Source organism: Halichoerus grypus, chromosome 8, assembly GCF_964656455.1.
Source record: "Halichoerus grypus chromosome 8, mHalGry1.hap1.1, whole genome shotgun sequence".
NCBI classification, from domain to species: domain Eukaryota; kingdom Metazoa; phylum Chordata; class Mammalia; order Carnivora; family Phocidae; genus Halichoerus; species Halichoerus grypus.
This window is the reverse complement of record NC_135719.1, coordinates 81,484,199-81,506,669: the sequence shown is the minus strand read 5'-3', so window position 1 is coordinate 81,506,669 and position 22,471 is coordinate 81,484,199. Positions and strand designations below refer to the sequence as shown.

Genomic DNA, 22,471 nt, shown 5'->3' with positions numbered 1-22,471 from the left:
GAGAATGTCCCATCCTTCTGAGCCTGGGTCCTTGGTGCCAATATTTATGGAAAGCAGAGGGAGGGGACCCTGTCCTCAGCTGGTGCCCATGAATCCCATGCCAGGGAGGAGGGGTGGCTGGGGTGGGCTAGGGGTGGGCTGGGGTATCGGGAGAGCTCTCTCCTCTCTCTGCGCCTGTAGTGGTTTCTTTTTTTTCTCCTCTTCCACTTCCGGAGCAGATTCAAATAGATCTAGAGCCTTCCCCACCCCCAGTTCCCAGGGCCCCTGTGCCCTTCTCTCCCTGCTTTTGATTTTATTCCTCGATCACCCTTTCCTTTTTTTTGGTGTGTGCGTGCGTGTGTGTGTACGTGTGCGTGCGCGTGAGTGTCTGCATCCATGGCGGTGGGCACCGTGCCAGCCACCACACCGCCATCTGCGATGCCTTCTGCAGCCTCCGCTTTCTCCTTGCCACCTCCAGCCCCCAGCTCCCCTGCACCCCAGCTCTCCACCCCCCATCATTAATTAGCTACTGAATTAATTAAATCATGAATGCTAATTAACATTCCTACAGGGCAGGCTGCCAGGCTGGGAGGGCAGCGGGGGTGTGAAGAGGGGATTGGGAGATTGGGATGGGGGAAGAGGAAGGAGAGCCTGTCTGCTTAGAAGAGCAGGGGGGAGACGGAAAGAACCCAAAAGAAGGACGAAGGAGAAAGAGGGTAGAGTGATGAGACATGCGTGTGGAAAATGGGGTGTAAAAACAGAGTCCAAGGGAGTGCAACCCAGCCCTTCCTGCCCAAATAAGACAGCCAACTCCTCCTCCTCAAGCTTACCTTCCATCCCACGACGTATATACTCCTTAGGTGGGGGACTCCAGCAGCTTTCTTCCCGTTTCTTACAGAAAATCAACTCCAAACCAGAGTCAACAGCTACTACCTGTCAATCCAGCCACAATGATCCTTAGACCAGGTCACCACCCAGAGGAAGCTCTGGGCTCAGAGAAGCCCATGTTGACTTGTCTTTCTCTACCTCTCTGTCAAGGTGAAGGGGACAATCTGTGAGCATCTGCTGCAGGGAGGCATGGGGACTAATATGGGGAACCCTGAGGGGTGTCCATTCAATGGGAATTCAATAGCAATTAGCAAAAAACCATTGGCACCGCCTGTAAGGCTGCGCTAGGGAGACTGTGATAAAAGATTGCCTGCCTTTGGGATTCCAGAGTAGGAAGAGTAGAAACACTCCTACCCACCTCGAAGGTCAAGAATTTGTGACCTTTGTAGAAAGAGTAAGGGCCACCTGACTTGCAATTGTTACTGTTTTTAGAGAAAGAGAGATGCCAGTGTAGGGAAACTTCTTTCTGCGGGTGCTCTATGAAACACTAATCTGATGGGCTGTTCCTTAGAAAAATGGATTCCATGATCAGATTTGTTTGGGAAATTCTGTTTATTCCCCCTCTAAGAGATTCAAAATGCATAATGGTGTGTTAAGGCTCTGAGAAGTCCTGTGAAAAAAGAAAATGTTGAATGTGTTTAACCCACAGACACTCAAACTCATTGGGCCATGGAACCCCCATTTTTATATTTTCTAATTTAATTAATTTTACTCACACAGAAGCAGTGTTCCAGTTTGGGGAAAGCTCTCTTAAGTGATCAGGTGTGGTTGTGGCCTGAAAGCTGGCCGACAGACTAGCTGGCCCCAGGTCAGCTGCCTCCTAATAGTCCACAAATAAAGGAATAGCACCCAGGCTCTGGTCTTCTGAATGGAATACACCAGCCATAACAATCTTTAGAACCACAGACCTATATTTTTAAGAGCTGGAGAGAGACCTTAGTAACCATTTGATTTTATAGTAGAAGCAACTGAGACTCAGAAAGGTGAAGTGATTTGCCCAAGGTCACAGAGCCACTAGATGATAGCACTGACATCAGGACAGGGATTTCCCGACCTCTAAAATAGGCAAAGACTTAAAAGTCTGGGACCAGGCTGACATGGGATTTATCAGTTACCTATGCTCTTAAAGAGCTTCACCCAGACCCCTTCCCTCTGTGGACGGAGGCCCGGGCCTGTTCTTTACCACCACTGCCCTCTGTCTTCATCCCCACCTTTGGAACCCTGCAGCCTCTCCCTGCCTCTGGAGAGTCTATTCTGTCTTCCTGTGGAAGTGGGGATGGGGGCAGGAGTTTGTGTTCCACAAAAGCTCCTAAGTGTTTCTGATACCATGGATTCAGAACTTGTCTTCTAGGGTGCCCCCATCCCTGCCCCCCACTATATACTATTGGTTTCAAGCCAAAGCTTCTACTCCCCCATGACCTCAATCTCCTTCTGGTCAAGAAACCTCAAATGCCTCCTGGGACATCTCCTGCTGTATTCCTAGCAACCTTCCCTTTGCCTGTCCTCACTTTGGCGTCTGGAGTCCCTGAGGTCCCTTAACCTCTCCATCAGAGTCCTCGAGAGGATAGGCTGTCTTCGAGCTGGAGGGACACCTGACTCACCAGTGAGGAGGCCCTGGAGCCAGTTTCAGAGACATCCCGGGGCCCACAGCCTCTCTGAGCTTCTGAACATCCATCCTCCCGCCACAGTGTGAGCCCCTCTTTTCTCTCAAGGCCTTTGGGGAACTTAGAAACAATGGAGAAAGGTGGGAGTCTAGCTTATTTCAAAGTTGAAGAACATTACCGAATTTTTTTTGCTTTCTGGGTCCTACTGTGTGAGCCAGCCCCACTTTCCACCCACACTCCCCCATGGGTAACCCCCTGACAACTTCATAAGAATGATGACTCTCTTCACAAGATAACTCACCACCCCATTTTAAAGGGAGAATAGCTTTGAAATACAAGTTTGATTTGCCAAAGAGATTTACATCCAAAGATCCAGGAATGATGAGGTCCTTCCTTTGGATCTTTAAAAGTCTATGCATGTGCCAGCTGACCCCATTTCCTCCTTCCTTCCCGTGTTTCTGATGGGACAGCCCTCTGGCACGTGACAGAGCCACATCAGAGTGTGACCCACTGTCCACCTGCTAACTACACCTCTAGCTGAGGAACCACCCAATAAAGGGAGGACAAAGTGGAGTCAACTACCCAACTAGAGAGCCAGAGGTAAACCTAGATGTTCTCACAGGACACATTTTTTTTTTTTTTTTTAAGATTTTATTTATTTGAGAGAATGAGATAGAGAGAGCATGAGACGGGGGAGGGTCAGAGGGAGAAGCAGACTCCCCGCTGAGCAGGGAGCCCGATGCGGGACTCGATCCTGGGACTGCAGGATCATGACCTGAGCCGAAGGCAGTCTCTTAACCAACTGAGCCACCCAGGCGCCCACAGGACACATTTTTTAAAGAAAGTATTTCAGGGCTGCTTTTATTATTGGGTGTCATCTCTGCTAAATTACCCCCCTCTCAGTGGTCGGTGACAAAGGCCAAACTCCAGCTCTCTAGGGTCAGGGATTTCAACCCGGTTCACTCTCCCTGCTAGAGCCTGTTATAGTTCTCGAACACCCAGGGCCTGAGCCACTGTCAGTAGCAGAGGCTCTCCAGAGCTGCGATATAAATGATGATTATTCTATTATCAAATAACATTGCCAAGCCTGGCTGGCTCCCTACAACGGTGGCGGCAGAGGCGAGCTCCAAAATTCAATATTCATAAACTGTATATTGTCTTCTAGAACCATCACTCTCCTTGACAGCCACTCCCTAAGCCTCCACCATTAGCAGCAAAGAGGGAGATACTGGTTAGTGATGGCCCTGGTGGGGCGGGCGGGGGGGGGGCGGGGGGCGGCAGAGGGAAAAGCAAAGGGGCCCAGAAATCTTGGGGAAGATGAAGTCCTCAGAGCCCACCACTTCTACAGCCCCCAACACAAACCAGCCTACTCTGACCCTTCAGGCTCTGTCCTGACCTGTCCTTCTGGAGGGTTAATCTGAAACAAAACTGCCCAGAAAAATCTAACAGGAAGGGGGCCTATAGTGTAGTCCCATCTCTGCCACACCTTCGATGGCACTTCACTTCCCCCTATTCACATGAAAGAGAAGGGAAGGTGCCTACACTTCAGTCCAGCACTAACCTTCTCTAATACGGCAGCTTAGCACGTCTTCTAAAGTTACTGTCGTATTTCTTTTAGGTCCTGAGCACCCTCACAGAAATAGGGTCATGGGAGTAAGTTTTCTAGGAAAATGGTTTAAGACGTTGAGCCCCAGACTTAAGATTAAACCAGATCTGCTCTACACCCCCCAGGGCCTTTGTACTCTCTGTTTTCTGTGCTGGTATGCATCTCCTCAGACAGATGCATAGCCAGCTCCCTGCCCTCCTCCTGCTCTTTGCCCAGGAGGCCTACCTGACTGCCCTACTTAGTACTGATGCTTGTCCCCACCCAGCCCCTTTACCCTGCTCTACTCTTTTCTTCCATTGCATCTATTACCTCCTAACATATAATTGACTTATTTACATAATGTTTATTGTTTATTTTCTATTTCTTACCTCTGGCATGTAAACTCCACCAGAGTAGGGATATTTGCTTTATTCATGAATATATCCCAAACACCAATAACAATGCCCAACACATAGAAGGTAGGTGCTCAATAAATATTTGCTGAACAAATGAAGCTAAGGTTAGAATGGTTCATGTTTTGGTCAGACCCACCTGCCTACTTCTGCATTTGGGGCTGGGGCAGGGAGAGATGGTTTGCCATTTCAGTGCTCTCCCCCTTCTGGCAGGATGGCTGGTGAATGCCCCATGTCCTCCTCCATCCCTATCACAGCCTGAAGAACATGCCACTCAGGAAAACCTGGATATTTAAGTGGGATGTTTACTGCTGAACCCCAAGCACCTGCCTGACTTGCATTCAATCAGGTCATTTAGCCCTCCTCCAGACTTCAGTGTCCCTCTCAGGCCATCCCAGACTTAAAAGCCCAATCTCTAACACCATGATCCTCCAACCTGAGTAGGCCTAAGACTCACCCGATAAGCTTATTAACGCTTACTAGCAGACTACCTTCCAGAGACTGATTCAATTAAATGTGGAAGGACCCAGAAATATGCATTTTTAAAGACTCTCCCCAATCCTCAAGGTGACTGTAATGACAGGTGTTGTTTGGGCCACACCATGAGGATCTCTGGTACGGACAGAGAGCTAGCAGACTTATTACATGAACTTTATTGCTCTCTCTTCTCTGCTTCTACCTAACTCCAGTATGTGGCTCTGCACAGGACGAGGACCAAAAGTAATGGATCTGTGCAGTGGACTTGCCATTTTCTTTCCGTCAGAGCTACAAAAATTTAAGATAGCCCTTGGAGAAATCTGGGGGAAAAAACGAGGAAGTAGAGGAGAGCGGCAGTGTGGAGCTAAGGTGAAGCATGTCTCATGGGTAAGGCCATGTCCCAGAGTGTCCTGACTCTGTACTTTCTATTTTTGACAGGCTCTTTGGCCATTAGGTGCTAAGTTTAAATATCTCATCTTGGAAAGTAAACTGATGAAAATGAGCATGTCTAGACTGATGGAAGTCTGTCCATTTTATATGGGGAAATCTAGCATAAGCCAGGGGAGTGGCCTAGGCCTCAGCTCAGCTGGAGTGCTTCCAAGTGCCAGACCCAACATAGACTATCGCCCAGACAGGCTCTAATGGACAGAACTGAAGGGTACTCAACCTTCCCATCATCAAGGACACTACTCCTTGGAGCAACTCTGCCTGTCTGGGAAGGGCGACTGTTAAGCAGATGTTCCCAAAAGGATGACACAATTACCATCAATTAAATCTTAGCACAGAGGTTCCTGGATCCTCTAAGATTAGAATCTTGGAACAATGGGAATAAGCCAGCAGCAAGAAGGGGTATCATGGCTGTCCCCGGGTTCTAGGAGCAAGATGAGGGCTCTGGGAGCCTAGTTGTAAAGGCATCTAGGTAGAGGAAGCAAAAAGGGATGGGGAACACACCCATTAGGTCTTCTTTCTCTTTCTTCTTTGGCTCTTCCACTTTTTGGGAAACTTGCTAAAGGCAAGCATTATTTCTGCCCATTCCATAGACATGGAAGACTGAGTTACTCAGACATAATTTAATCCCAGGACAACTAAAAAGGAGCCCTGGGTCCCCTGCACCTCCACTAGGTTAATCTTGTAATTGTCTGTCATCCGGAGGTCTCTCGAGGCCAACTAGATTTCCTTCCACGGTAATAATAATAATAGAAACCAACATTTACTTAGCACTTCCTCTGTATCAGGCATTATGTTAACTCATCTAATTAAACAACTCTGAGATAGGGACTATCATTATACTCATTCTACAGATGGAGAAACTGAGGCAAGGAGAGGTCAGCTTTGAGAGGAGTAGATGGAGTTTCAGTCAGGCAGCCTGGGCTCCAGAGCCCATTCTCCTAACTACCTGGCTCACCCACTGATTCTGGGCCTAGAGATGGGATGGGAGTTGCCCTAAGTGAAAGATTCAAGACTAGGTCTAAGTCTCCTGAATCCCAGGGCAGTGCTGGAATGTGAGTTCTTCACCACAAAACCAAGAACAGAAAAGTCAGTGGGATTTACACACACCCTCAGTTAGAGGAACTTTTAGGCCCTCTAGCTAAGTTGATTCCCTAGCATCCTATTCTAGAAGCTTTGAGCCTGGGATACTTCGAGTCCAGGGGGTCTCATGTTTATATATTTCACTATCATTCAGTTAATGAACACAAGGAACTATGAGCAGATTGTTGTTACACAGTATAAAGTATAAGGCAAAGATATGCAGAAGGCAGAGCAGAAAGGGCCTTCACATATATATACCACCTATACCCCTTCTGCATATGGAAACATTATCCTGAAGGCTATCAAGAGAAACGGAAAGATTTAAGCAGGGGAATGATGGTAAAATTTGTGCTTCAGAGAGATGACTTTGGTGGCTCATCAGAGGCTAGATTCGAATGGGGATGAAACCAGAGGCAGGGATAACAGGAGGCTGTGGCTGGTTGAGGTCAGAGGTGACTAGAAACTGAGCAGAAACAGTGGTAATAGGAAAGGGAAGTTAAGGGGCGCCTGGGTGGCTCAGTCGGTTAAGCGTCTGCCTTCGGCTCAGGTCATGATCCCAGCGTCTTGGGATCAAGCCCACATCGGGCTCCCTGCTCAGTGGGGGGCCTGCTTCTCCTTCTCCCTCTGCCGTTCCCCCTGCTTGTGTTCTCCCTCCCTCTCTTTTTGTCAAATAAATAAATCTTAAAAAAAAAAAAAAGGAAAGGGAAGTTAAGATCAGCTTTTCTTAACTGGTGGTATATAAGGATGAGTGAAGAAAAAGATGCCGGAAGACGCTCAGGTCCCATGTTTGGTGATCAGGAAGAGAATGGAATCACCTACTAGGAGAGTGAATAAAAGTAGATTTGGTGGGGAAATAATGGAGTTAGCTTTAGAAATTAAGCTAAAAGTCTGAAGTTAGAAGTCAAGCTAAAATAAAGTTTGTTTACGGGCGCCTGGGTGGCTCAGTCGTTAAGAGTCTGCTTTCAGCTCAGGTCGTGGTCCCAGGGTCCTGGGATCAAGCCCCAAATTGGGCTCCCTGCTCAGCAGAGAGCCTGCTTCTTCCTCTCCCACTCCCCCTGCTTGTGTTCCCTCTCTAGCTGTCTCTCTCTCTGTCAAATAAATAAATAAAATCTTTAAAAAAATAAAATAAAATAAAATAAAGTTTGTTTAGATCATCGAGGTGGACACACCCATCAAGCAGATTTTTTTAAAGTTTTTTTTTTTTAAGATTTTATTTATTCATTTGAGAGAGAGAGAGAGAGAGCACGAGCAGTGGGGAGGGACCGACAGAGAGGGACAGAAGGAGAGGAAGAAGCAGACTTCCTGCTGAGCAGGGAGCCAGACATGGGGCTTGATCCCAGGACCCTGGGATCATGACCTGAGCCGAAGGCAGACGCTTAACAGACTGAGCCACCCAGGCGCCCTTTTTAAAAAGATTTATTTATTTATTTATTTATTTATTTTTATTTTTTTAAAGATTTTACTTATTTATTTGAGAGAGAGAATGAGATAGAGAGAGCATGAGAGGGGGGAGGGTCAGAGGGAGAAGCAGACTCCCCGCTGAGCGGGGAGCCCGATGCGGGACTCGATCCCAAGACTCCAGGATCATGACCTGAGCCGAAGGCAGTCGCTTAACCAACTGAGCCACCCAGGCGCCCTAAAAAGATTTATTTTTAAGTAATCTCCACACTCAACGTGGGGCTCGATCTCACAACCCTGAGATCAAGGGTCATGTGCTTTACTGACTAAGTCAGCCAGGCGCTCCCAGCAAGCAGCTTTTGAATAGAGGAGTTGGAAATTCAAGGAAGAAATCTGAGCTGAAGATAGAGATGTAGCAATTATTAGGAAATTGGTGGAGTTGAATCCTTGGGAATGACTGCTGTATCACCCAGGGAGAAAATGCTGAGTGAGAAGTAAAGAAGAGGCAGACTCTTAAAATAACATCTAAGGGGTGGAGGCAGGGCCTGCCCCAAAAGAGACCAAAAAGGAACAGAATGATACAAAGACAGACGGGAGACTATGTCACAGAAGCCAGGGAGAAGAGTTTCAAGAAGAAGAGGTCAACAGGTCAAATGCTGAGGTCAACGATGTTTGGACAAAGATCTTGGGACCACCCGAATCTATCCCACGCAGGCTGCTGACAGAAAACACTGCTTAGCACTGCTGTGTTTCATGAGCCCCCTTTTAATGCCACTGAATAACAAAAACAATTTCCTTATTCACCTTAAGGTTTAGTAGAGAATCGCCAGGATAAGGAGCAGGGCAGGGTCACCTGGAAGTCTCTTGAGGGCCAAGACCCACATCTAAGGTAGGAGCTCATGCACTAGACCCAGAACCCTGAAACTGTTGCTGACCCTCTGAAGACAAATCCCCCTGAGCCTCAGTTCCCTAATCTATAAAATGGTTGTAAAATGGTCCAAGTGCTTGTGAAGACTAAATGAGCTAATTTTCCTGATGAACACATCCTACACTGTAGCTGGCTCTTAGGAGTCACCTCATAAATGCGAACAGTCATTTCCTTCCTTCCTTTATAGGCTTTAAAGACTTTTAAGGCTGCAATCTTACACAATTCTTACAACCTAGAGAGAAATGGGGAAAACCGGCTTTAGAGAAGTATAGTGCCTGGCCAAAGGTCACCCAGAAGATTAGCTGCAAAGCCGAGACCGGAACCTAGCACTGCTAAGGCTTAGTCCAGGGTTTTGTCATCTACAGCACACAAATGCCCAGAATCCTTTTCTAAGTAAATAATCCCTCTTTCATTAATCATTACATCTTGCATAAACCCAAAGCTTTAATACAGTAGCCTTATTCCTAACTGGACAAGCCTATAGGAGAATTCACTCTAGGGAAGCTGAGCCCTCAGAATCCTCTTGGCCTCCGCCATGATGACAGAACCCAGGACCAAGCACAAAAGCAAAGGAACCCAAGAACCCTATTTCTCAGATCTCTTTTTGCAAACATTACCTACTACTAGATTTACCCTTGACCTAGAAGCTGAACCCAGCGAAGCAGACTTCCAAGATCCTTTTACTTGGCAGAACCCCTTCTCAGTCAGAAGATAGGGCCCAAGGCTCCAATGTCCAGGGCTCACTTTCATCACCATCCTTCATTTGTTTGCTTCTGAAATGCCAGCCTAAAATGTAGCATAAGGCAATGTCCAGCAGGTAAGCCATCTCTAAGGATATATGATATGTTAAATTGTGTTGGCGCTACAGAGAAAAATAAAGCAGGAAAGGGAGACGGAGTGTGTACGGAGGGAGGGGCAAGGGGCAATTTTAAACACAGAGAAGGTGACAATTGAGGAAACATCTCTTTCTCTGAAACAAAGATACCATCAGCTCAACACATAATCTGCAAGTCATTTAGCCTTTCTAGACTTCGTTACTTCATCTACAGAGCAGGGATACTTTAGAGGGTGAATGCCTCTGAATAGGGTGCTTTGTGGATAGGAACACATTATCCTTTAAGCTCTGCTTTGGAGATTTTCTGTTCCGCATACAGTAGCCCCCCTTATCCACAGGGGATATGTTCCAAGACCCCCGGTGGATGTCTGAACAACAGACAGTACCGAACCACATACATACCATGTTTTCTCCCCAACACACATACCTATGATAAAGTTTATCAATTAGGCACAGTAAGAGATGAACAATAACTGATAACATAGAACAATTATAACAATATACTGTAATAGAAGTTATTTGAATGTGGTCTCTCTTACCCTTCTTCTTCTTGGGATCCCGTGAGATGATAAAACACCTACGTGATAAGATGAAGCAGTGAGGGGAATGACACAGGTGCGTGAGGCGCATGAGGCTACTACTGACCTGATGGCACATGAGAAGGATCATCTTGCTTCTGGACTGCAGGTGGCTGTGGGGAACGGAAACCTCGGGAAATGAAACTGCAGATAAAGGGGGACTACCGTATTAATGCAGGGTAGACATTATTCCCTTTACGTGGCACAGGCAGGGCTGACTCCCCCAAATTCACCCAGATGGCAAATGGCAGAAGTGGGAGTAGAGCCCAGGCCTCTGATTCGTGGTCCAAGGTACTTGCCTCCACTCCAAGTGGCCTGGACGGAAGCCATAGGCAGGTCGCGTCTCATGACAGGACAAGGGTCTCCCAATGGCATGCGCCAGACTAATGATGGCATCTGCATTTAGTTCCCCGTTTCCCTCCAAGGACCCTCCAGCACTATAGACACATTTAAGAGCTGAGGGAATTTTCTGTTATTTCTTCAAATGATATAGCATCACTTCACCAAGGCCCTCAGAAGTGGCTTTCCTTTCATTGATAGACCATAGTCAGTCAACTAATATTTATCAAGGGCTTTGCTAATACCTAGCTCCAAGCAAGGAGCCAGCGTACCTATTAAACACACACACACACACACACACACACACAAAGATGTAATTGTAGGTAACTCAGTTCCTGCCATTAAGTTGTTTAATAGTAATTATTAATCACTTACCTTCCTCCTCTTTAGGCCATGCAACCTTTGGCCTGAACCCTGACTATGGGCTTTTGGGATCAGGAAAGGAGTCTATATGCCTGATTCCCATACCCTCCTCACACATCGTAGGTACTCGATAAAGTTATAGATTAACTGATCCAGCTCTCTGTAAGAAAACTTGGACTTCAACCTAGGTCTTATTATTCCCCAGTCACAGTTTTGCCACTGCACCATACCAGAATTGGGTGAATTCTCGTGAAGATCGTCCCTACCCCTGGGTGGGGCTGAACATGCTATCAAGGCTTCTGCTCCACCAGGAAAATTCCTTTTAGACACAGGCTGTGCTTGTTCCAGTATAAACTGACCTGAAGAGTTCTGCCTCCACCATAGTATCAGCTTTCCACATGATTCTGAGTCTACAGACAACTAAAGTGCAGCACCCCCCCCACTACCACCCAGGCCTGGACTGAGGCTCTGAAATCTCCCCGACATGTCTAATGGATTCGCTCAGCTGATCTTACATAGGACCTTACACAAATGGTCTGCTCCAGAGCACAGCCACTATCATAATGACTATCCGAACATGCCCGACTCCCTTCCAAACTGAATTCCTCCATAAGAGGGAGTTCATGTCCTATCCCAGCACCTAGCACAGTGCCTAATGCAAAAAGCAGAGCTCCGAGAGAGTTAGTGCATGCCTAGCAAATGCTACCTGCTGCAGATACCGCTGCCCAAACTGCCCACGCCTGGAGTCACGTAGGGCCTTCTGCAGACACACGTGCTTCTCTTACCCATTATGTCACCTGGGAAGGATACCATGAGAAATCAAACTAGTTAGCAGTCCTTAGCTGGTGTCATTTATTTACTGTCTCCCAGCAGAAATAAGGCCTTTTGGGAACAGGAGGAGGAAAATATCAAATATTATTGAGAAAGGCAGGTAAAGGTCCAGAGCACAGGGTGCCACAGTGAAGAGGGATCTGGCAGGCATCCTCGTCAGCGCAGGCTACAGCAGTCCCTGACAGAAGCTCAGAGAGGAGAGTGGGTAGGTGTTGCCAACTCCACCCATACAGGGCAATCTCTGCACAGAAGTTAGCAGTAGGAGAGCCAAGGATTCCCAGACACTTGCATCTTTTTGCTGATGCCAGACTGTCAGCCTTGGACCTTCCAGTTTCACCTCTTCTTTTCTTCCCTCTGCAGATGGCAGAAACATCCCAAAGGCCAACCAGCCATTTTCCTCTCAGCAGCTCCCAGTGAGGAGCAAAACAGAGTTGGCCAAGAGGATACTGGCTCAAATCAGCCTCATCCTCTTGGAAGTCCTGGCCAACCAGAGCTTGCGGGCACTGAAGGAAATAAGGGGGAGGGAGTAGAGGAGCTCAAAATACATTTCTCATTGCTTACAGCCAGAGCTGGATCCAGGATCACTGGTTTTCTGCCAGCCTGGCAAGACATTCTGATAAGCTGGTCAATTAAGTTTCTCCAACAGAATACTTCCTCCTATCCTGTACCTCTGTAGGGTTCCTGCCCCTATTATCTCTCTATACACAAAGAAAGACAAAGAAGAATGGGGGGGGAAGGGGCAGCACGTTTTTTGTTTGTTTGTTTTTTAATAAAGAATGAAAAAAGACTAAATGTAGGCTGTTAGAAAGGAAACTGGGCCAAAAGTAAAAAAAATCTAAATCTGAGGCCTGGCTCTGCTACTCACACCCTCTGTGACCTTGGGCTGGCCATTTCACTTCCCTGAGCCCAAGTTTCCTCATGCAAAATAGGGTGCTGGCCCACATGATAACCACATGCACTAAGGTACCTTCCAAAGGCGAGGAGCTACAAGAAAGGCTTTATACTTATTTTTATCCTTTGTAAAAATCCTAGAATGGAGTTATTCTCTTTATTTTGCAAACGAAGTAACTGAGGCTCAGAGACGTGACTTGCCAAAAGCTCTGCAGCTAAGAAGTGGCTGAATTTCAGTCAGTTTTTTTCAGATCCCAAAACCCACTAAACCATATGCCGTTATTAAACGATCTTCAAACTCCCTTTCAGCATTAGAGCCCCGAAATTTCTTGAATGATCCCTGAGAATTTTTTTCTTCATTTATCAGTCGATAACATCAAGATCTGGAAGGTAAATTGCCCAAACGGCACTTTCTATAGCCACGGAAGCAAATCCTCCAAATTATTCAAGGACTCTAGATCCGCAGGGCTGGGAAAGACCTCTTAGCCCTCCACATATCTGCTCTTCCATTATTCACACAGGAGAAGAATCAAGAAAGGCCTTAAGGAATAGAAAGAAGGCTTTCTAAATTCGCCACCTCCTTTATTTTTCCTCTAATAACTATTAAGGCAACTGAACCTGTTAATGTAGCAAACAATGTTTTTTTCTTCTCATTTAATTTTAGTACTGTTTGTCTTTCTTTGTTGTTTATCCCTGTGTTTGCGATCCAAAAGTCAGTAAGGCTTGAGGCTGCCTTATCATTAGGGCAGGCCCTTTCACTCTGGGTGCTAGTCAATGCTGCCCTATAAACCAAGAGGCCTCTTGACAAGCTGATGATGATCCCACCGGTTAGTGCATCTACTCAAGGTAGCCGGACTCACACATTCTAAAAAGATTACAATAGGAAGAAATCATAGCTATGAAACAAAGAAAGCATTAAAATAGCAAATAAACAATGTGTTAAAAAAAAGTGTTATGTAATTCTTTGACTCGCCTCTCCCTGTGCCAATAGGTAATTGAGAGAAGCATTCTGGCTGTAAGCAGGGTTATGCCTAAACCATTCCAGGCATATTAACGACTGCGAAAGGGGCTGCAGACAGGCATGAGGACATTCCAGAAGAGACACAAGACTTAGACAATTCGATTCTTTAAAAAAAAAAAAAAAAGAAAAAAGGTCTATGTATCTCAGAGAACAGGCCCAGTACAGAGGTCAGAAATAATAGGCGAAAAGTTACCCTAGAGTTTAATCAAAAGAGATCTGTCAATATTTGGCTTGTTCTGCAAGAGACCATCCAGAAGAAGCAATTAACATAAAGCAAATTCGGGGGAAGAGCTGCAGTGTGTCCGGTACTGGCAAGGGAAATGTCACTCTCGTGCACTGCTGGTGAAGTACAAACTCATTTAGCCTTTCTGGAGGGCAACTTCAGTGTCCATTAACATTTAAAACTTCTATCCAGCAATTCTACTTCTAGGCATCTATGAGAAAAACAATTCAACATTCTTCACAATAGTAGTGTTTATAATAATTCCTATCACCAGCAAAATAGTTGCATGAGCTATAGGTATTATGTAGCAATTAAAAAATTGAAAAGGATCTTTAAAGACCTAGAAAGACTTTCATGATACAATAATTTAAAAAGCACGTTACAAAACCCTATGTATAGGGTGCTCCCATTCATGTAAAAGTAAAATAACAACTACAAAACACTCAAAAAAACCATATATTTCTGTACATACATAAATGCATGGAAGAGGGCCCAGATACATACAAATCTGGTAACAGTGGTTATAAGAATTGAGGGCGTGAGATCAAGGGAGTTTCAGTTATCTGTACTATTTGAATTTTTTGTTTTAGAAATGTATTCATGTGTAATGCATGACAAGATAATAAAATAAAAAACCTAAAAATGAACATAAATACCACCTTTATATATGAAACAAAAGACATTCAAGACACGTTTTAGTGAAAAAAGGAAGTTTACCAAACAACAGGCAGAGTATGATCTCACGGTTGGGGTGGGGATAGAGGTGAATAGACACCAGAGGAAGACGCCTGGGTTCAAATCTTCATTCTGCCACTTAATGGTTCCTCAATCATGGGCTCACTGCTTGATCTTTCCAAAGCCTTGCTTTAAGAATTCCCTAGCTCATGGGGTGCTATGAGATTTAAGTGAGAATGTTTAAAGTACTTTCTAAAAGCCTGGCACAGATAAGCACTCCATAAATGGTAGCCATTATTTGTATTAATAATAATAAATTCAGTATCAAAAATTGGATCCCTGAGATCATTTCAAAGAGAATCTTTATGACACTTGATTATGATTTAGTCTTAACATTAATCATTATTATTTTTTAAATTACTAATTCTGTGAGTTTCAGTCATTAAATTTTAGAGCTGGAAAGGATCCCGAGAGTTCATCTGACTTGGTGGTTGTTCCCACATCTGCCGGCACAGTAGAATTAGCTAGAAAGCTATTACAGGTGGGGGAAGGGGAGGAGACATTCTAAGGCTCCTTTTCAGACCAGATTAGAATTTCTGGAGGTGGGATTGAATGATTTCTATTTTTACAAACCTTCTGTAGCTATACATATGCTTATACATGCATAGAACACCTCTGGGGAGGGAAATGAGGGACAAAGGTGGAAGGAAATTGCATTGTGTTCCCTTTGGTAGTGTCTGAATTTTTTACCTATTCAAAAAATAAATCCTTTTAAAAAATTAAATAATAATAAGCTTCCTTAGGTGAATCAAATGCAGTCAATCCACAAACCAGAATGGGGGTCTTTATCCTTTGCTCCAGAAATTCCACTTCGGAAAATTGCAAGATTTAAGTATAAAGATGTGGATATCCATCACAGAAGGAAGAAACAATAACAACAAACCTGGAAACATCCTAAATGTCCAACAATAAGAAATGGTTTCACAAATTATGGTACATCCATGTTAGAATATTACATGTTCATGAGGTGTTCTTTAACCTGATTTTTAATAGCATAGGAGAATATGACACAACATTAAGTGGACAAAATAGGATGTAAATGGGCACGAATGGCCTAATCATAATTCCGGAGTGGGAAGATGCTGGGAAATGTCTACGTGAGAGTGAAAGGGAACACAGTACAGACAACAAGCCTGTGCCCTGTTCTCTGCACTCTGCTGCCTCTCCTCAGGCCTGGCCCCTCTTTAGAAACTGGCGTCAAACCCCATCAAGGAGCAAGGACCCTGTTGAGTTGCCTACCTTACTTGTCACATAATTCATTATCTTACTCACTGTCACGCTTTTCATAACTTTAAAAAATAAGTGGTCCCTTCAGAGGAAAATATTCGCCACAACTAGGAATGTCACAGACTCTAAATCAACTGTTAAACCTCGATATATGGCTGTATGTTCATCAGCATTTGCTGAGGAGCTGCAAACATGTAAGGGTTTAGGCTAGTGCTCTGTGTGTCCCACTCTAAAGACCTGGTTTTTCCAGGAGCCACCATCTCTGTGACAGATCAGACACAGATATAAGAAAGAATAAGTAACAATATAAGAGGACACAAGACCAGCACAGGCCAATAGGTGCTAGAGGACCACACACACATTGATACATACACACAGGCTGACTTACTGCACTGTATCACACTCTGCGCGGCTTGTATGCAAATATATTTGAGTGAATTAATTACTGCAGTATAATGGCGGGGAACGCCGTCTAAGTGAAGGTTGGTTAGGGGTGTAGACAACACAGCACTTGCTCTCGGTGTATTTCAGACTCAAAATGGTTGGGAAACATTCTTCTAACCTGCTGGACTCCTCCCAGACTTGAGTTCTTGGTGGGGGGGGGGGGTGCTAAACAAGGGGGAGTTTAGAGCTGTATTGAATATAGTTTTCTTTACTCTTCAGAGAAGAAAAGCAATGACAAGCAAGATGTCCCTAATTTTTTCAGGTTGGGCCACAGTAGTGACTTTAATAGAATCCTTGGTGCCAGACCTACCCTTGTCAATCCATACCCAAACCTCCCTTCTCTGCTCTCTTACATGTAACTCCAGTTGTTCTCGTCTCTCTACCCCTTGCTCAAAGACAGACGCCATGGTAGCCATAAGGCACTCATCTTTCTGAAGATCTCACCAGGAATCAGTGCTCTAAACCTCCCAGCAAAGCAATTATCTGATTTAAGGAGAAGGCTCATCCCTAAAAAGTTGACAGGACCACAGAGAGCAAACTCAAAGCTCACCAGAATGCAATAAGTAAAGGGAACTGAGAACGAATCCTGAATTTTCCCATCCTGGATTTTCTTGGTTCTCCAGGACAGAGTACACACTTACAGATTAATATTTGTCTATTTAGAAAACACCTTCAAAGTTCATCATCTCCTCTGGTTTGGGGCAAACTTTAACCATTCTAGACAGGTAAGAATTTATCTCCCAAAGAGTTCCTTCAGCGGAGTACGCCACCGCCTTGCAAGGAGGAAGTTCTCCCTCATTACTAACCTAAAGCACTCCTATTGAAATTGAGATTTATTTCTTTGGAAGACATTCAAGGCAGCAAATTAGCATCCTCTGTATCATTATTTCTCAGGTTACTCATGCATGCTAATGTTTGAGACCCATAGCTCTACCTCTAACCTTTAGAGGCTTCAAGACACTTTCATTTCTCCCATTTTAATTATTCTAATTATTTTCCTTTTTAATAGGTTCCATTCTCCATGATTTCCCTTCTCTGTCTCTTCATACCTCTCTCGGGTTTCTTTCCACTTAGATTCTTTCCTCATCTACCCTTTATCCCCTTTCCCCCTACCTCCCATCCCAAAATCTCCTATCCTAGATGGACAGAAGCCTTGCTTTACCACCCCCTGCTTTTCTGACCCGGCTTGCTTCCCCGTAAGAATGTTAATTAGCATGTGGGATTTAATTAATTCAACAGCTAATTAAAAATGGGAGAGGAAGAGTGGGAGAGGAGGAGGGCAGGAGAGACAGAGCCCGCCTTAGTGCAGAAGGCACCGGAGATGGTTCTGGGTTGGCTGGCACCATGCCACCGCCCTCCAACCCCCCCTCCCATAGCACGCACAGCGAAGGGGGAGGGGCAAGAGTGAGGGGCATAGACTGGCAGAGCCTCTAGACAGAATCGTTCAGTCCTGCCGCTGCTTTGTGCTGGGGAGAGACAGAAAGAGGGAGAAAACGAGAAAGAAGGGGGAGAAACACGGACAGACCCACACTCAGGAAGAGCAAAAGAAGAGGGCATCGGATCCAATGACTCCTCTCCTCTTCAACACTGGATGAAGCAAAGAGGAGGGACTGTTCATCCCAAAAGAGCGAGCCAGCATCCTGGGGTTCCCTGGCTCCAAAGGACCACTGAGGACAAGATGGGAAAAGATAGGCACTAATCCTCTGGAGAAAAAGGGATAGCTTACTCTGACAACCAGAGACCCACTTTGCAGCCATTCTTCCCATACCTGCCTGTTTCCTCAGCATGTGCAGGCAATGAGGAAGATAGCTATTGAAAATGAGAGATGGGGGTGTGGAGGGAGTAGGCACAGATGGGCGACGGGGAGCAAGTGGACGAGGAGATTTAAAGGAAGAGGAATGAAAAGTGTTACGTGAAGAGGGAAGGGAGAGGTGGGAGAAGGCGAAAGAGAAGAAATAAATAATGGAGAAGGAAGAGGAGGAAGTCAGGGGCACAGCTACGCTTTGTTTGCCACGATGGATAAAGAGGGATGGAGTGTCCGAGCAGAGGACTTCCACATACTGATCCCACCCAGCCTAGGCCAGGCAGAGGGGGAAAGGCAGCAAGGCAGGGAGGGGCAGGAGCAGATCCTTCTGAGGGTCAACTAAGGTGCCGGAGACAGGGAACTCATCTCGCAGGACCTTCCTAAATACTGGATATTTCTGCCAAACCAGGAATTAATCAAAAGCAATGGAGAAAAGCTTCCAAATGAACAGAAAAGGAGGCTAGGATGACAGGAGGCTGCAGACCCGATTCCAGGAGCTCCAGCGGGGAGATGGGTGAGGAATGGGGTTTTTAGCACCACCCAGCTGGCTCACTAAGGGTATCATCTGATACTGAGGGAAATACATCCATTAGGGGGTTGATTTGAGGATTTGAGGGATGAGAAAGAGAGGAAAGGGGCTTCAGAAAGCACCCCTTTGGTGGGAGGCATCTAGGAAGCTTTGGAGCTTAAAGCCTTGGAGGGAATAGAGGAGGGCAAGAAGGAAGTCTGCCATCAGTGATAGATTACATAAGGCTTGACTGAAAGAAACAGAAGGAGGGTGTGAAGCCAGATGAAGCTTTTCTGGTGTTAACTGCCATAGAGCTGAATGCAATGGCAGATAGGGGTCATTGTAGCTAAGAGACAGGGTTTTCCTGGCTAGGAATTCTGATTTGATCTCTTTACCTCCTAGGGCTTCCTGCAAGAGCTAGCAGTGAGTGAATCACAATTGGGAGAGAGGAAGTAGAAACTCGGGGGCTCTTTATTCTCCAGAGCTCACCCATGGGGCTAAACCCAAGGCTGGCAGATGAGACAAAGCAGTTCTCAGGAAGTTGCTACAGGCTCAGTCAGAATAGAAATACATGAATGCTTTCTGAGCCTATTTTCTAGTCTAGGTTTAAATTAACAATAAAAAACTACATGGACATTTATTAATAGAGCCACAATGATGGTTTTACACTAGATTCCGGATCACAGGCATGAGTAGGAGGAAGCAGGTGGTCCATAGAACCTTTTGTTATTTTAGTGGGCCTGGAACTGAAGAGTTAGTTGCAAATGAGCAGCAAGGAAAGAACAGAGACCAGAGTTTCCAGCATCCACCACTTAAGAGCTGGAGCTCTAAGATAGTTTTGAGGGGGAGAAGTCTTAGGGGAAGGGGTATATTAGCAATAAGGTCAAATTAAATGTGGAATGGGAAATAGAAGCCAGGGCTTTGGAAATCCCCTACCTTGCCACTGTCAAGGCCTCTCCGACAGGCTGGACTGTGGAACACCCGAGAGGAATCTGGCAGGTGCCTCGGCTGGCCCACATACCCCAGCTCTCCCACTGCTAATGCTCTCCCTCAGCAGGCCAACCAAGGCTGGCTTAGCTTAGACATAAAACCTGACCTGCTGCTGGCTTCAAGGCTGTCAGTGACTCTGGGGATGAAATAGGAACACTGGTTTCCAAGAGGGAGTCAACAAAGCCAGACCTAGATGTCGGAGAGGATAGATATAGGCTCTCATGCCAGCTCTGCTAATGATTTATTCATAAAGTTTTGGACAAATCACTTCCCTCTGTAAGGCTTGAGTGAAAGAAACAAAAATCAACCAATTTTAGCTACAGCACCATAAGCACTAAGGGAAGAAACAGTTAAAACTTAATTTATAACTCTTCTAGACAGGTACTAAGCTGAAAAGTTCCTGCCATTCAGTGCAACAAATATTTATTGGGCCTTGCTTTTAAGAGAGGGACCTTAACAGGGATCACTGTCTATATTACATGAGTCCATGACCCTAACTAGAGGGTCTGAAAAAGGGCAGTAGAAAATTCAGCTGAGGAAACAAAGAGTCCACTGGCCTACCTGCCTCCATCAATATGCACACCTTAGGAAGGTGGGAGAGGCAGGCAAAAGAGAGGTTTTCACAGACACCTGCAAGGCTTGGAGAAAAAAGCTAAGGGTGTGGTGTTCTAGCCCCCATTTTCACTGAGGCTCCTTCCCGTGCTCTGCTGGGCAGGCAACTCTGCCTCTCTCCAATCTAGGAGGCAGCTTTGACCCACACATGCTAGGGAAGTGGGAGCCAGTCACTCTGGGACAGCCACATATGCTACGGAAGATCTCCTCTCATGGGGAAATGAAGGAAGGATGTCCATCCATGATTCCTAGGGCACACACAAGGCAAAGACTCAGCACTGTTGTCCAGAGAGTTGCTAGGATACTATTCATCCATAAAGATAATTCAGTAAGAGGAAAATTAGCCATCCTAGAAATGGGATAACCTTACAATCAACGGCACTGCTGAGTTAGCTGAGGGGTTGTATTGGTCACACAATGAGCAGTCTCCAGGTAAAGTTAAGAAGCCAGGTGGGGTAAGAGCTAGGGTAGTGGTCTGATGCATTTGGGCTATATTCTGGAAAGACTAAACAATAAAGGCAGCTATGGCTGAGAGAAAGGCAGACGTGGCAACCATGTCAACTTGGTTGAGATAAAGGAGACCCGGAATGGCAGGAGAAAGCAGCAGGCTGCAAGAGCAAACTGAGGTCCTATAGTCAGAACTGTGCTCAGCAGGCAGCCAGGATACCCACCAAGCAAGCATCACAGCTGTCCTGGCAAGAGGACCTTCTCAAGACTCAAAAGATCAGTACCAGGACATCTCCTGAGGGACCAGAGAACAGGTTTTAGAGCACCGTTTTCTTCCTGAGTCTTCAAATACAGGGTAACAAAAGCACGGCTATCCTTAGCAATCTAAACCAGAAGTTTTTTGGGGTTTTTTTGCTGAAGATTTTATTTATTTGACAGAGAGAGACACAGTGAGAGAGGGAACATAAGCAGGGGGAGTGGGAGAGGGAGAAGCAGGCTTCCTGCGGAGCCCTATGCGGGGCTTGATCCCAGGACCCTGGGATCATGACCTGAGCCGAAGGCAGACGCTTAACGACTGAGCCACCCACGCGCCTCTAAACCAGAAGTTTTTGGATAAAGCCCTTATTATCTGAATTCTTGTAACTCCCTATCTCCCATTGTCCCAGCACATGGAATCAAATTCTGTGAATTCAGATAACACAGTATTCCCTTGCCAGCTGAGCTCTCATCCAAATCCAAACACTGAATAGATCTGGACAGCAAAGGATACCTTTACTTTTCCACTTGCATTCACTTCCCTCAGAGCCCTGTCACTCTCCTGACCTAGCCCTCGACACTGACTCCTCAGTTCCCCTCACCCTGCTCTCTTCTCACCCACTCTCATCCACAGCCGCTTTTCATTAGGAGAGTCATCTGTAAGATGCCAACAGTAGAGGAGATAAAGAAAAAGAAAGGGCGTAAGGAAGAGTGTAGATTTTAGATAGGGGTGGCCGATGGAAACCCTGCAGACAGAGAGGAGAGAGAGAGAAATAGAGAAAGCAAGAGAGCTGGAGCGGGGGGGAGGGGAAGATGGCACTGCGGAAAAAAGAGCGCCACAAAATTAATTTGAGGACGGGAACAGTAGAGGAGACGTTGGTGGAATAACAATCAGGCAGTAGAGGGCTGGGGAAAGGGGGAGGGCGCGGTGGGGGGGTGGAGAGGAATGGTGTTGGGGAGGAGGGCCAGCATGCTCAGAAACAGCAGCACCACCTACGGGCATGGCGAAGGGTTACAGACAGCAACAAAAGAGGCCCCCACCTGGGCACGGGGAGTCTGGGGTACGGGTGGGGAGGGAGAAGCTATGGCTTCTGCCCTTCTCGGTAACCAACACGCAGGCTAGAAGAATAAATTCTATATGGCTCTCCTGGGAAAAGAGGGACTTAACAAGGTAAGGAGGGAGGACACAGAACTCCTGGCTTTTTCCATTCCAAGGGGGTTTCCCCCTTAGAATTCAGGCACTAGAAAAGGGTATGAAAGGGAAGGAATGCCAGGTACTGAAAGGAACGTGTGTGCTGCTGCTTCTTTCGTTAGCTTGACAAAGGATTTTATCTTTATTTCCAAGTGATTTCCTTTCCCCACTGGATGTTGGAGCACAGCTCCCTCCCTGGGGCAATGGATGCCCCTCATTCAGCTGCTTCCTCCCAGCATCGCCTTGCAACTCCCAACCATCATTAGAAACCCCCAGGGAGCCACCAAGCTCAGAGAAGGAAAAAGGAAGGGTGTCCCCCCACCCCCAACAGTCAAACAGACCTAGGAGGGGGCCAGGGTGGAAAGAATGAAAGA

The 22,471-nt window shown here is 46.0% G+C and overlaps 1 long non-coding RNA gene across 3 annotated transcripts in view; it reads right to left on the bottom strand.

The window, feature by feature from the left end:
* The window catches only part of LOC118550100 (uncharacterized), a 29,439-nt gene extending 19,086 nt beyond the window's left edge, over positions 1-10,353 (bottom strand). For all 3 annotated transcript variants that reach the window (XR_013440627.1, XR_013440628.1, XR_013440629.1), the window contains exons 1-2: positions 10,177-10,353; positions 810-912 (exon numbers count right to left, since the gene is read on the bottom strand). This is a non-coding gene — a long non-coding RNA (uncharacterized LOC118550100). The remainder of the gene's footprint in view (positions 1-809; positions 913-10,176) is intronic.
* Positions 10,354-22,471: the final 12,118 nt, after the last annotated feature.